The following is a 13274-nucleotide window of genomic DNA, read 5'->3' on the forward strand; positions in this document are numbered from 1 at the left end:
GGCATTTTTGGCACTCGGAAGGAGTCCGATTACACCTCAACCACTCGTTTTGCTCCGAATTGTTCTGTAGGGCGAGTCCGTATCGAATCGACTGATTGTTATTAATTTTAGAAACTTTGTGCCCCAGATTTCTATGACTTTTTAACATTTGGCAATCGCCTTGCAGTTAGGAAATATTGTAAATTCTAAAAGCTTTGAACTGTGTCCAGTTTTTGTTTCCGTATATAAAAAAATGGAAAATTTTTTCCTATGTTTTGGGGAATAAATTGAGGTATAACTCCAAAACTATTGAAACTGTGCAGGACAAATTTGGTAAATGTGGACAGACTGCGGGTAACAATCTGCGAGGGGACAAATAGTGAGAAATGTCTTATGGGTGTATGCTGGAAATGCTTGCCAGGAGAGTTACAGCCTTTTGAAGGTGAAGGTAAAAGGTCTGTGCTGTCGACACCGGGCGGGTGGCCCGCCAACACGGGGCAAGCCGGATAACCGTGGAAAGTTTTCCACGACATCTGCCTCTATCTGTGTCACGTACAGGCCTCGGCACTTACCTGACTCACCTCTGTGGCGACGGTTTTGTCTCAGAGTCGTCGTGTGGGTCACCACGGTGCCGGGATTTCTGTAATCGTCCTATTCGCAGCCGAGGCTATCTGTACAAGAGGTAATATTGTCGACCAGCAAGTCACCTACCTGCGAGTACATCTACTACAAATTGTCGGCACCATTTTGACCTCGGTGGACGGTAATTACTGGTAACCGCTTCGTGGGTCAGTCGTCCTCGCTCTGTGCCCGACACATACCTGCCCTTACTGTGGGTGAATGTGCCTACGCTGGCATAATACGTGCCTTTGGTGATACAGAGGCTAATGTGGCTGGTGAACACCACCTTCAGAACACATTCGTGGCTGTATGCTTGTGTGATCATTTTTTGCTCCCTATCCTCTGTTTTCGGCAGTTTGCCCCATTTAGCAAAGTCACCCTGTGGTGTTGATCTAGTGTCATTTTAAAGCTCTTGAGCTGTGCTTCCATTTGGTTTGCAACACAAACTACTGTGAGATTAATTTAATCTTGCAAAACACTCTTTTTATTTTTTCATTAAAATTTGTGTGTTTTTTATGTATAGTTCTTTTGTCTTTGATACAATTTGAAGATGCAGAAAGGATGAGTTGAAAGATATAGCCCTGCATCACACAATTACTATTTTTACGAGTTCATATTGGAAGGAATACTCGAGACTCAAAAAATAGGTAGTTCCGTTGTTGCTTTTATTCTAATGTTGTAGTGTGATTGTTTCTGTATTAGAGTGTTTTCAAAAGTAATTATATGTAACACACACACAAACACAAAAGAGGCTCTTAGTCATTTCTACTACGAGTTATTTGTTTAGATACTTCCCGGTGATGTTGCATTTGTCTTCATTAGGAGTGCTTTATGAAGTAATTGACATGCACATTTGTTGTTCGTCCATATTTAATGTAGAAACTGAGGAAAACCAGTTTTTCTTGTTGTAAGTGTAAAATGATACATAAACCTGTGGTTTTTAGGGACATCACAAGAAACTGTCGGTAGTTACATAATGTCATGAAATTTGGCATTTTATCTGTTCCAGATTCAAATTTTGTAAATCTGAGAGTGGCAGTTAATGACTACTGAAGCTGAATTTTGTCCCCCTCGCCCCTCTCTGTCCCCCCCTCGCCCCTCATTGTCCCCCCCTCGCCCCTCTATGTCCCCCCCTCGCCCCTCTATGTCCCCCCCTCGCCCCTCTCTGTCCCCCCCTCGCCCCTCTCTGTCCCCCCCTCGCCCCTCTCTGTCCCCCCCCTCGCCCCTCTCTGTCCCCCCCCTCGCCCCTCTCTGTCCCCCCCCTCGCCCCTCTCTGTCCCCCCCCTCGCCCCTCTCTGTCCCCCCCTCGCCCCTCTCTGTCCCCCCCTCGCCCCTCTCTGTCCCCCCCTCGCCCCTCTCTGTCCCCCCCTCGCCCCTCTCTGTCCCCCCCTCGCCCCTCTCTGTCCCCCCCTCGCCCCTCTCTGTCCCCCCTCTCTGTCCCCCCCTCGCCCCCCCCCTCGCCCCTCTCTGTCCCCCCCTCGCCCCCCTCTGTCCCCCCCTCGCCCCCCTCTGTCCCCCCCTCGCACCCCTCTCTGTCCCCCCCTCGCCCCCCCTCTCTGTCCCCCCCTCGCCCCCCTCTCTGTCCCCCCCTCGCCCCCCTCTCTGTCCCCCCCTCGCCGCCATCTCTGCCCCCCCTCGCCGCCATCTCTGCCCCCCCTCGCCCCCATCTCTGCCCCCCCCCTCGCCGCCATCTCTGCCCCCACCCCTCGCCGCCATCTCTGCCCCCACCCCTCGCCGCCATCTCTGCCCCCACCCCTCGCCCCCATCTCTGCCCACCCCTCGCCCCCATCTCTGCCCCCCTCTCGCCGCCATCTCTGCCCCCTCTTGCCCCCACCTCTGCCCCCTCTCGCCCCCACCTCCGCCCCCCTCACTGTCCCTCTCCCCCTCCCCTCTCTGCCCCGTTCTCCCACTCCCCTCTCCCCCCTCCCCTCTCTGCCCCGTTCTCCCCCTCCCTCCCTTTCCTCTCCACCTCTCCTCCTTTACCCTTCTTTCTCCCTCTCCCTGCCCCTCCATCCCCCTCCCTCTTGCCCTGCCCCTCCCTCTTGCCCTGCCCCTCCCTCTTGCCCTGCCCCTCCCTCTTGCCCTGCCCCTCCCTCTTGCCCTGCCCCTCCCTCTTGCCCTGCCCCTCCCTCTTGCCCTGCCCCTCCCTCTTGCCCTGCCCCTCCCTCTTGCCCTGCCCCTCCCTCTTGCCCTGCCCCTCCCTCTTGCCCTGCCCCTCCCTCTTGCCCTGCCCCTCCCTCTTGCCCTGCCCCTCCCTCTTGCCCTGCCCCTCCCTCTCGCCCTCTTCCTCCCCCTCTCTCGCCCTCTTCCTCCCCCTCTCTCGCCCCTCTCTCCCTCTTCCTCCCCCCCTCTTCCTCCCCCTCCCTCACTCATCTCCCTCCCCCTCCCTCGCTCATCTCCCTCCCCCTCCCTCGCTCATCTCCCTCCCCCCTGCCTCATCCCTCTCCCTCCCTCTCCTACCTCTCCCTCCCCCTCCCACCTCTCCCTCCCCCTCCCCCTCCCTCTGTCGTCCACCCTATTTTTTAACTCTATTTAACGTTTGAACAAATAATAGTTTCCGTTGAGAAACTGCAGAATTTTCGTGACAGTGAACTGAGAGCTTCTATTTTTCTTTTCCCACCCAATTCAGTGTTTTCAAAATCGTCAGAATATTAATTAGGACCTTTTGTGGGCATTCATACTGTGGTGCTCATAGTTGACAATGCTACAGATAGAGCTGACAAGGCACTTCTTGTAGAAGAAGAACCAAAAGTAAATCCTTCAGACCAGTTGAAATACACTGACAGATTTCAAGTGGGGACACTAGAAAATGGCGGTCTGCCACGTGTGTAAACAAACTATAATTATGAAATGGGAGGGGAGAGTAGCAGCATGAGGAAAGGAGCCCCACCTCCCTCTCACAGGTTAATAGCCTGTACACGTGATCTGCATTTCTGCAAAACCAAAACTGACACACAGTCATAGGGATCACTGAATTTTTGTGGACGAGGATTAGTCTCTTCACACATTTCAAAATAAAAAAGAAAACAACACACATCATCAAGTACTCAGTAATGGCTACCCTGCAATTGTTTCTGACATTGCAAGTGTTGGAAATGTAGTTCAAGCCTAACTTCTACTCGGATTTGATACAATTATCGTTGCATTATGTGGCACGTGTCTTATACAGAACATTCAACTGCCCACAAATGGAGTGGCACTAGAGCATTGAGCGCACTGATACATTGTTGCATTTGTGCACTTTTATTTTGCAAACACACTCGTATGCATGTTATCTTTCCAAAGTGGCCTTCACCATCTGATGTGCAATACTAGCATCTCACAGTTGATTACATTTCTGATATTTATGCACAGAAAGTAAAGCTGTATCTGATAAAGTAGTTCATCTGGATGCAGTTTGTCTATTAGGTACATTCTAGGGATTGGCATTTCAAAAACCCATTCTTTCTGCCTCTTGAAATTTGAACCATTGTTTGTAACTACGCGAGTGAAAGAAACATTTTTAGAAAATCAAAATGGATTTTAGTAGAATCAAGCAAATGTTACAACATTATTGTGTTACATATTAAATTAAAGCTTAAACTAAGAGCTTTAAAATAACACAGTTTAACTAACTAGCACAAATGGTTTTGAAATGTTTTTGTTTCATGCCACCCTCAGAAACATGAGCAGTTTTGATTTCTTGAAATTTTGGAAGGCAATTATCTATGCATCGAAAGAGAATGAGATTTTGTACTATTGTTTACTACGTGTGTACATACAGTAAACAAGAAATAGCAATAGTCTGACAGTAGTAATCGTCTGACACTGAAGGCCAAACCCATGGTTGGTTTGAAAAGTGTAGTGCTTTACGCAACTAGTACAGATAGATCCCGGGGTTCAGACATATGTATCTCACCTGTGCTCACGAGAGGATGACGTGAGACAGGGCTTACCAATTTGGCTTAAACTGTGTGAGTAGAAGCGGATAGATGCCCCTTTCAAGTTCCCAAAATATGCTGCCTGAGTGGGCCATAAGGAAAGAGAAAATGTTCTCTAAAGATTTTCAAGTACAGTATCACAGTATCAGGGATTGTTGAGCACCAATGATGAAGTAAGCGGCATATCGCAGTGATATAGTGCACCAACTATCAATTTGCCGGTATGGTTTTAATTCCCACTCATACTGTAATTTTCTTTTCGTTTTGCTTATACTCCTCACATTGTCGTTGCCCATTGTTGTAATGTTTTCGTTGTCACTTTTTTGTAACAGCCTAATGCATCCTGAAATCTCTCCCATGTTTCCGAGTTGATGAATGCAATTCTCTCTCTCTCTCTCTCTCTCTCTCTCTCTCTCTCTCTCTCTCTCTGTTTAATCCCCCCCCCCCCCCCCCTGCACTCTTACACCCTCCCACTTCTTTTTTGACATTGCAAATTGTGATTTTAATAATGGGAGCTATCATTTTGGATGAGCATCAACAAAATCAATAATCAGCCAAGTGTGCCAAAGATGAGAGGAGTATTTGCTAGGATCAGAATCGTCATAATTTCCATCAGCACCTGAGGAAGGATCCCATTACAAATAAAATAGGGCTGCATATTGTAAAAGTGTGTGTGTGGGCAGAGAAAGAGAGAATGAACAAACAGATGAATCATAAAGATTTTGTGCAGCAGGTTTGGTGTATAGTATATAATCATCATCGTCATTTACTATGAAATTATCATTTGTAATTGCAATGATCTGATCTGCAGTTGCTTCCCATAGCCATTGCTAGAGGACCCACAGACACAGGAGGTTTGTCAGGGATCATAGTTTTTTATTATAGATTTAAAAAGTGTAGCAGTGTGTATAAGCTCCGGGAAATCTCGTAATTATAAGTGGTAAGTACTGATAAACAGTAAGGCTTTAGGCCGAAAACTATGGACTACTTCATAACAATGAGGAAGATCAATATGTCAAATTGTTGGGCTGTGCAGCTGTACCACATGCTGTCTGCTTCTGTTTACATGACAAAGTCCGCATCCTTTTTGAAAGGATAGCATAAAGATAACTCCATATTTGGAGTAACAAAAAAATTGAAAAACATATTTTCTCACCTGCAGATTACTGAGATGTAGCCCTTAGACTCGTGTGTGAGGGGACTTTAAAATTAAGTTACACGCTATCTAAAAGGAAGTTAGACATGTCATCCCACACCTAGACCATTACAAACGAGAGGGGTGCATTGTGAGAAGAGAATACGTGCAGACGCAGTTCTGCTGCAATGTGGATTGCGGGGTCACCACAGTGTGCGAGTGAAATGGTGCGGTTACTGGAGATGTACTCTGGAGTTGAAGTACGTGGGGCAAACCGATTGTTGTGGCTAAAATATCTGAATTGCCCACAGATTTACCCTGATATTCTGGCAGTATACTGACCAAATGAAATGCCACATCCAGCTGTAGAGAAATCGATACGGAAGGCCGTCGACTTCGAGCACTGGTGACAGCGTTTGGAAAGTCGAAGAACCGATCACAGTGATTGCAGGTTTCTCGATGGTGAGCACATTTACAGATTTTACAGAAATACAAATTTCTTATGTAAGTCAGTTTGAAACGTTCAGTATTCAAGAACAAAATGCTTTTTGACATGGAAATGCATACCCACTGTGATACAAATACTTGAGACTTAGATGTAAATGTCACATGCTGTCATTACTAATATGAAGAATAATAAGTAGCACCATCAGTTGCACAGTTCGACCCTAACTGTTGAAGTACCATACAAGCAATGGCCAGCACCACTGTTTGATGCCAGGTGGTGTAACCGTGTCGATGGCTGTTTAAAGAGTGTCACACAGAGTTGAGGTCAGAGAAAGTATTACATTTAAATTTTTAAGAAACAGTTGCTGAAAGTGCATGTCAATATCTAAAAGATTTAAAAACTCCTTGCCAACACAGGGGCAAAAATCTTACCTTACTTATAAAAATTCATGTGACATTATCATAAAATCAGTGTATAAAAATCTTTGCAATGCTTTCTGTTTGTATACATATGTAAAATTGTCGATATGACCAATTGGTATCTGTTACAGTGCAGATTGGCTGTGCAGCTTAGCATAGAAATATATTTTCATTTTTATTACAAAGCAAAAGTTCTTGGGTCATTGCTTATCTGACCGAGTGCAAATATGTAAAACATTAGGACTTCGCAAATAAAAGGTTACAATTTTAATTTCGTTACAGAACAATGATTTGTGAGTCATCACCCTACCAGGTACAAAATAGGTGTGACATTAAATGAAGTGAGAATTTCACAAATGAAAGCTTATTAACAGCTCAAGGAATGAGATAGACAGGAACAGGATACTATATTATTTTAGTTTATTTTGATGGAAGAACAGTTCATCAAAAAAACTGAAAACCAGTTAAGGTTGCTTGTTGTCTGCTCGTTAATCAGAAGGATTGGGTTCGTCCAGTTAGTGACATAAATTTCTATTTATTCAACTATATTTAAATTATTGTCCTTTTAAATGACAATCCTGTTTCTTTAGTTGTACTCCAGGACACTACCGTTACTAGTGTAGCCCTGCTGCCTGAAACGTCTTTCAAATTCCCTTCCTGTGTGGTCACTGTAGTAACATTTGCAGGACCCACATCTGATCCCGTACACACTAGCATTACAAAACTCCCCCCCCCCCCCCCCTCCCCCTTCTTACGAAGTGCTGGGTCAGTTCACAAGTTTGTAGCATTTTTCAGCAAGTTTAATGAACACAACAGAGGCACATAAATTGATTTTAGCGATCAATAAGATATTCTCCTTCAGTATTTACATCAGTCTATGAATGCTGGCTAACTTTTCAATTCCACAACTGTAGAAATCACACGGTTTTGGGGCGAAGAACTAGAGCTATGTTCAGAGTGCATTTGCTTCTGGAAATAAAGTTTTTTGAAGGTTGTTCGATAGAGTGTGCAAAAGCTGAAACTCTGAGGGTTGCAAGATCAGGTTGAGTAAGGTGTGTGTGTGTGGAATAACTTCCCAAAATGACTCCTGTATAGTCTTTTTGTCAGTCTAGCAGAATGCGGGCAGGCATTATCATTAAGTAGCTTCACTTCACGCAGTCTTCCTGGCCATTGTTCTTGGGTGCGAGACATCTCTATTGTCGACAATAAATGTCAGTCGTGATGATTACACTTTGAGTAAATTAGACAGGTTCACTACATGTGTAGCAAAGTGGTGTTCACTTACTTCGCATGCAGGTGCAGGATGGTGTTTGGTACTTTTTGTAATGAGTAGTTTTATTTTCCACCAGTGTCTGTGGGTGATAACTGCCCTCTCGTATGAAGATAAGGTTTGTCAGTGGTTTGGCAAGGGAGTCTAGTTTGTAAGGTGTAAGGTATCCTTTAGGAAGTCTTCATGAACAATTTGGAAAACAAATTTTTTCACACCAACGGTTATTTTTGTAAAAAAAAAAAAAATCGAAATGAACAAAATAACAAATAAGGAAAACATTAGATATATTGCCTAATCTTTCTATGGTCCATTATCAGATTTGCAAACACGTATAAAAAATTCAACATACAGGTCGGTTTCTGTACGAATGGGGGCAGATTCTGCGATGTAGTTTGGAAGTTCCAAAAAGTAAGTTATTACAGTGCTGGGGTGTACAGGATCAAATGTGGATCCAGTGAATGTTACTACATTGGCCAGACAGGAAGGGAATTCAAAACATGTTTCAGGAAGCACGGATACACCAGTAATGGTAGTGCCCTGGGATATGTCTCAAGGGAACAGAATCATCATTAAGTTGCCGTTGAAAACTTTTTTATCAATATTTCACACTGAAAATAAGGACAATAATTTGGTTGTACTCAAATAAATGGAAATTTATGTCAATATCCGGTCGAACCCATCCCTTTTGATTGGTGAGCAGACAACGAGGACCGGTAACTGGTTTATTAGCCTTTTGATGAACTGTTCCTGCTTATCCCATTAACTGAGCTATTTATAACGTTTCATGTATGAAATTTTAACTTCATCTAATGTTGCACGTATTTTCGTAGGGTTATGAAATTGAAATTGTAACCTTTCATTGGTGAAGTCCTAATGTCGTACGTATTTGCTCTCGGTCAGATGAGCAGCAACCCGAGAACTTTTGCTTTGCAGTAAAACTGAAAATGTATTTTTGTGCTACCCCGCATAGCCAGTCTGCACAGAAACGGATACCAATTGGTCATATCGGGACAATGTTACAGTTTATACAAATGAAAAGCCTCGCAAAGATTTTTGTACGTCTGTTTTACGATAATATGTCGCTCGAATTTTTATAAATAAGATAAAATCAAACTTCAGGTAGGAATATGAACATTGGAGGAAAAGACAGATTGTTACTTACTGTAAAGAAGATGTGTTAATCTGCAGACAGGCGCAGCAAGACACTTATATAAAGCTTTTGGCCACAGCCTTCATCAGCAAAAGAGAAACACACTTCATTCAATCACACAAACGAGAACTCCTCACCCACACGTGACCACTGACTCCAGCATCCCGGCATTCTGACCCAAATGCTGGAGTTGGAGGTAATGTATGCACGAGGTATGCTCGTTTGTGTGCACGAGTGGTGTGTGCTTGTCTTTTGCTGATGAGGGCTGTGCCTGTCTGCATCTTAACGTGTCTTCTTTACAGTAAGTAGCAAGCTATCTTTTTCCTACATTATAAGTAAGGTAAGATTTCTGCCCAAGTGTGGGTAAACATTTAAAAATTGTTTTATTTATTCACATACACTTTCAGCAAGTATTTGTTAAAAATTAAAATGTAGTACTTACTTCGGCCACAAATCTGTGTGGTGCTCTCGAACCATCCGTCTACACAGGTACACTGGCCAGTGTCACTCAGACTTCCTCCCAGCATCCCCCGTTACGCTGGCTATTGCTTGTACGCTGCCTCGACAGTTAGGGTCGAACAGTGCTACCTGTTATTCTTGATATTAGTAGTAACAGTATTTGACATCTACATCAGTCTCGTATATCTGTATCTAAAATGGTGTGCACATCTGTAAAAAAAAAATTTTGTTCTTGAATATTGTTTGTTTAAAACTGACTTATATAACAAATTTGTATTTCTGTAAAATCTGTAACATAACATCTATTACTTTTATCTGTTTCTAACCGATCATCAGATAAAGGTTAAATCCATAATGCATTATCACAGTTGATAAACAAATTCAGAGAAAAGCAGCAACTATTTTTAAGCAACCCAAAAGACTCTAAATTTTTTTCCAATAAATGTATTCCTAATGGTTGCATGTCTCTGCAAGGGATTTCAGTCTGGTTTAGAATCCTTTGAAGTACAGTGCAGCATTCAGTAAAAGTTACTTTGCACGTCATAATAATGTGTGACTTACTTTTTGAAGTTCCCTTGTAATGGAGGTCACACCTCACATACTACTGTAAATTCTCTCCGTGACCAAATAACATTTTTACCAGAAAGGCTCAATCGCTTCTAAATCATTATACACCAATGAAACATCTTGCTATTCTATTTCAAATACAGCAGTAAAGGAAGCTTCTGGAGAATGTGAGAATAGATAGCTACGCTCTTGTCAGTGAAAGCAGATGGTGCCCATACACACATTACAGATTTTAAAATCACATTAGTTTTCAAATTCTGGCACATCCCCTCCCCCCAATACCCACTCCATCCTTTCCATTGTCTCTCTCTCTCTCTCTCTCTCTCTCTCTCTCTCTCTCTCTCTCTCTCTCTCTCTCCCCCCCCCCCCCCCCCCCCCCCCCCAAGGTCTCCCAAAATGTTTTTACCATAATTTAAAAGTGCTCACAGATTTATAATAAACACAAACATAGACACAATGTTCAAATATCCAAACAGTTGTCTGTCTCATTCTACTTATTTTGTAAGATAGAGGTATGGCGTGAACCATGGCCATAACGTATTGTGCAGTGTTCCCAGGGGAGCATTACTCGAGGCTGTGTGTTCAACTTACGATGTTTTTGACCATTCTCTAGTCATGTTCTGTCGCGATGTCATTCAGGATTGTCATGGTGTTTGCATTTTTTCGATGGTCCACTGCACTACTCCAAACCGGGCTGCCAGCTCAGAGATTACTCAAACCCTGAACAGTTACTGCAACTGTTGGAAAAATTGTGATCACTTTCCCATCTTAAAGATGTGCAACATCTATCCGTGTAATCGTTACATGCACAATGGATTACAAAAACCTTCTGAGAGCTTTTCATCCTTAACTACTAAACTATTTCACGGTTTCAACTCTCGTGACCATCATTCGCCAGCGAGGTAGAGCTAGGGTCACACGTCATTCTACTAGAGCTCTTGGTGGCCATAGATGCAATGTACCAGTATGAAAATTCTTCATCCCGAGACCCTCAGACATACGTTTCCCGATGAAGTGGTGCCCATCTAATTGTAACTTTACGTTGGGCTGCATATCCTAGAATGGGGAATAGCGTTATTCTGAAGAATAATTAAGTACAGAGTTCCAGTAACAAATGTTTCATGGGAGTAGACTAGGCTGACGACTTGGTTCTACACTAATACACACCACACATTGGTCTTTGGAATATCAGTTACGGGCTGCATCACAAGTGTCCAACCCACAGATTGTGTGTGTTTGCAGCGCCAATTATATGAAATGTTTCTCCATCTCAAAACACACGGAATAAGATGGTATTTGCAAATTCTGATCATTATTTGTTATCACGTGTTTTCAATTCTTGCAAGATCTGAATTGTGTGAACACGCACTTACCAGAATTGGTATAACACTCTGTACGCCCTGGTCTTCGGTACCCGGAGCTGACATTACGCTCGTCTTACCGATTTTTATTGTGATGGACTGTCTCTTTGGGTTTGTGATTTTCTGTTGGACAGATGACAGTTCGTAGTAAATGTAAAGTCGTTGAGTAAAACAGAAGTGAATCTGGTGTTTCCAAAGGAAGTGTTATAGGTCCTCTGCTGTTCCTAATCTATATAAATGACTTAGGAGACAATCTGAACAGCTATCTTAGATTGTTTTCCGATTATGCTATCGTTTACCACCTAATACAGTCATCAGAACCAATTGCAAAATGATTTGGACAAGATATCTGTATAGTGCAAAAAGTGGCAATCGACCCTAAGTAGTAAAAGTGTGAGGTCATTTATATGAGTAGTGAAAGGAATTCATTTAATTTCAGTTACAAGATAAATCACACAAGTCTAAAGGCTGACTGTTCAACTAAATACCTATGAGATACAATGTGAAAAACTTAAATTGGAATGATCAAATAGATAATGCTGTGGGGAAGGCGAACTGAACACTGTGTTTTATTGGCAGAACACTTTTAGAAGATGCAACAGGCTACTAAAGATACTGCCTACACTATGCTTTTCCATTCCCTGCTAGAGTACTGCTGTGCGACGTGGGATCCTTACCGGGTTGGACATCAGAAAAAAGATAGAGAACATTGAAAAAGTTCAAAGAAGAGCAGCTTATTTTGTATTATCGCGAAATATGGCAGGGGATGTCACAGATATGACATGCAAGTTGGGATGGCAATCATTAAAATAAAGGTGTTTATTGCTGCAACAGCAAGGTCTTTTCACAAAATTTCCACTGCTCTCTGAATGTGGAAATGTTTTTTTGCCACCCACCCGTATAGCAGGAAATGACCAAAAATAAAAGAAATCGGAGCTCTCAGAGAGAGATTTAAGTCTTTGAGAGTGGAACGGTAGAGAATTAGTGTCAAAGTGGTTCTGTGAGCCCTGTGGGAGGCACTTGAGTGTGAATTGCAGAGTAGTGACGTACATTTGGACGGGCGCAGTATCGGCTGGACGGTTACGTAAAAATAGTCGCGATAACAGAATGTGTGATTTTGGGATGCAGCAGTGAAAGTTGGGACACGAACCTGTCCTTTTCACAGACGCCCACGTTATCTGTCCGGACTTCGGTTGGCAGTAATAGCAGCTTATCGTGCCTGCCTCACACGTTCAGAGCTGATACAGCTGCGACATATGCAGGTGCGATGATACTCCCATTGAAGCGTGTAGGCGACGTGACGAGGATGACGGTCATACAGAAGGACCTCCAAAGGAGGAAGTTGGACCTGATGCCTGGAGGCATTGGTGACTCTACTGACTCTTCACAAAACTTAGCCACTAGATAGGCCCTGTAATGAACAGAGAAAGATTATGACAGAAGCACATTTCCTTTCACGCCTATCGCATATTGTCGTGTAAATTTATTCTAGCGAATGCTGCTCAGTTGTATCCATTAGTGAGCTCCAGAGAAAAGCTACAGTAAGCAGAAATACGGTCGTCCATTTTCACTACCGCAGTCTGCAGTTTGTGATTGGCTGAAGTAGCGCCACATGACACTTGCAGCCGTGTTGGGCTCTACTGTTAATGTGTGTAGCACAGGATGTGTATTGTATGTTAGGAAGATTCCACTGAAATAATGCTACCGTGTTGCACTTTCAGCACCACTTTTTGAGGCCAGTAGGTAAGGAAAATTTTTAAAATTCCTACGGAACAGGTTGCTGCAACAAGAATAATTTTTATACATTAGCGTAGATCGTATTCAGATTTGACATTCACCTACAGGTAAATCTTGTGACACAATTTTAGTTTGAAGTAATTCGTGGACTCACGCTGTTCTCGTTTGATTACTGGTGTTTTATGTGTCATTACAGCAAACAGGCAAG

The 13274-nt window shown here is 43.3% G+C and overlaps 1 protein-coding gene across 1 annotated transcript in view; it reads left to right on the forward strand.

Annotated features, from left to right (window-relative positions):
* Window positions 1–13274, forward strand: part of LOC124553222 (zinc finger CCCH domain-containing protein 10-like) — a 125946-nt gene that overhangs the window by 44084 nt on the left and 68588 nt on the right. The gene's annotated exons all lie outside the window — the stretch shown is intronic.

This window comes from Schistocerca americana, chromosome 11, assembly GCF_021461395.2.
Source record: "Schistocerca americana isolate TAMUIC-IGC-003095 chromosome 11, iqSchAmer2.1, whole genome shotgun sequence".
Taxonomy (NCBI): Eukaryota; Metazoa; Arthropoda; class Insecta; order Orthoptera; family Acrididae; genus Schistocerca; species Schistocerca americana.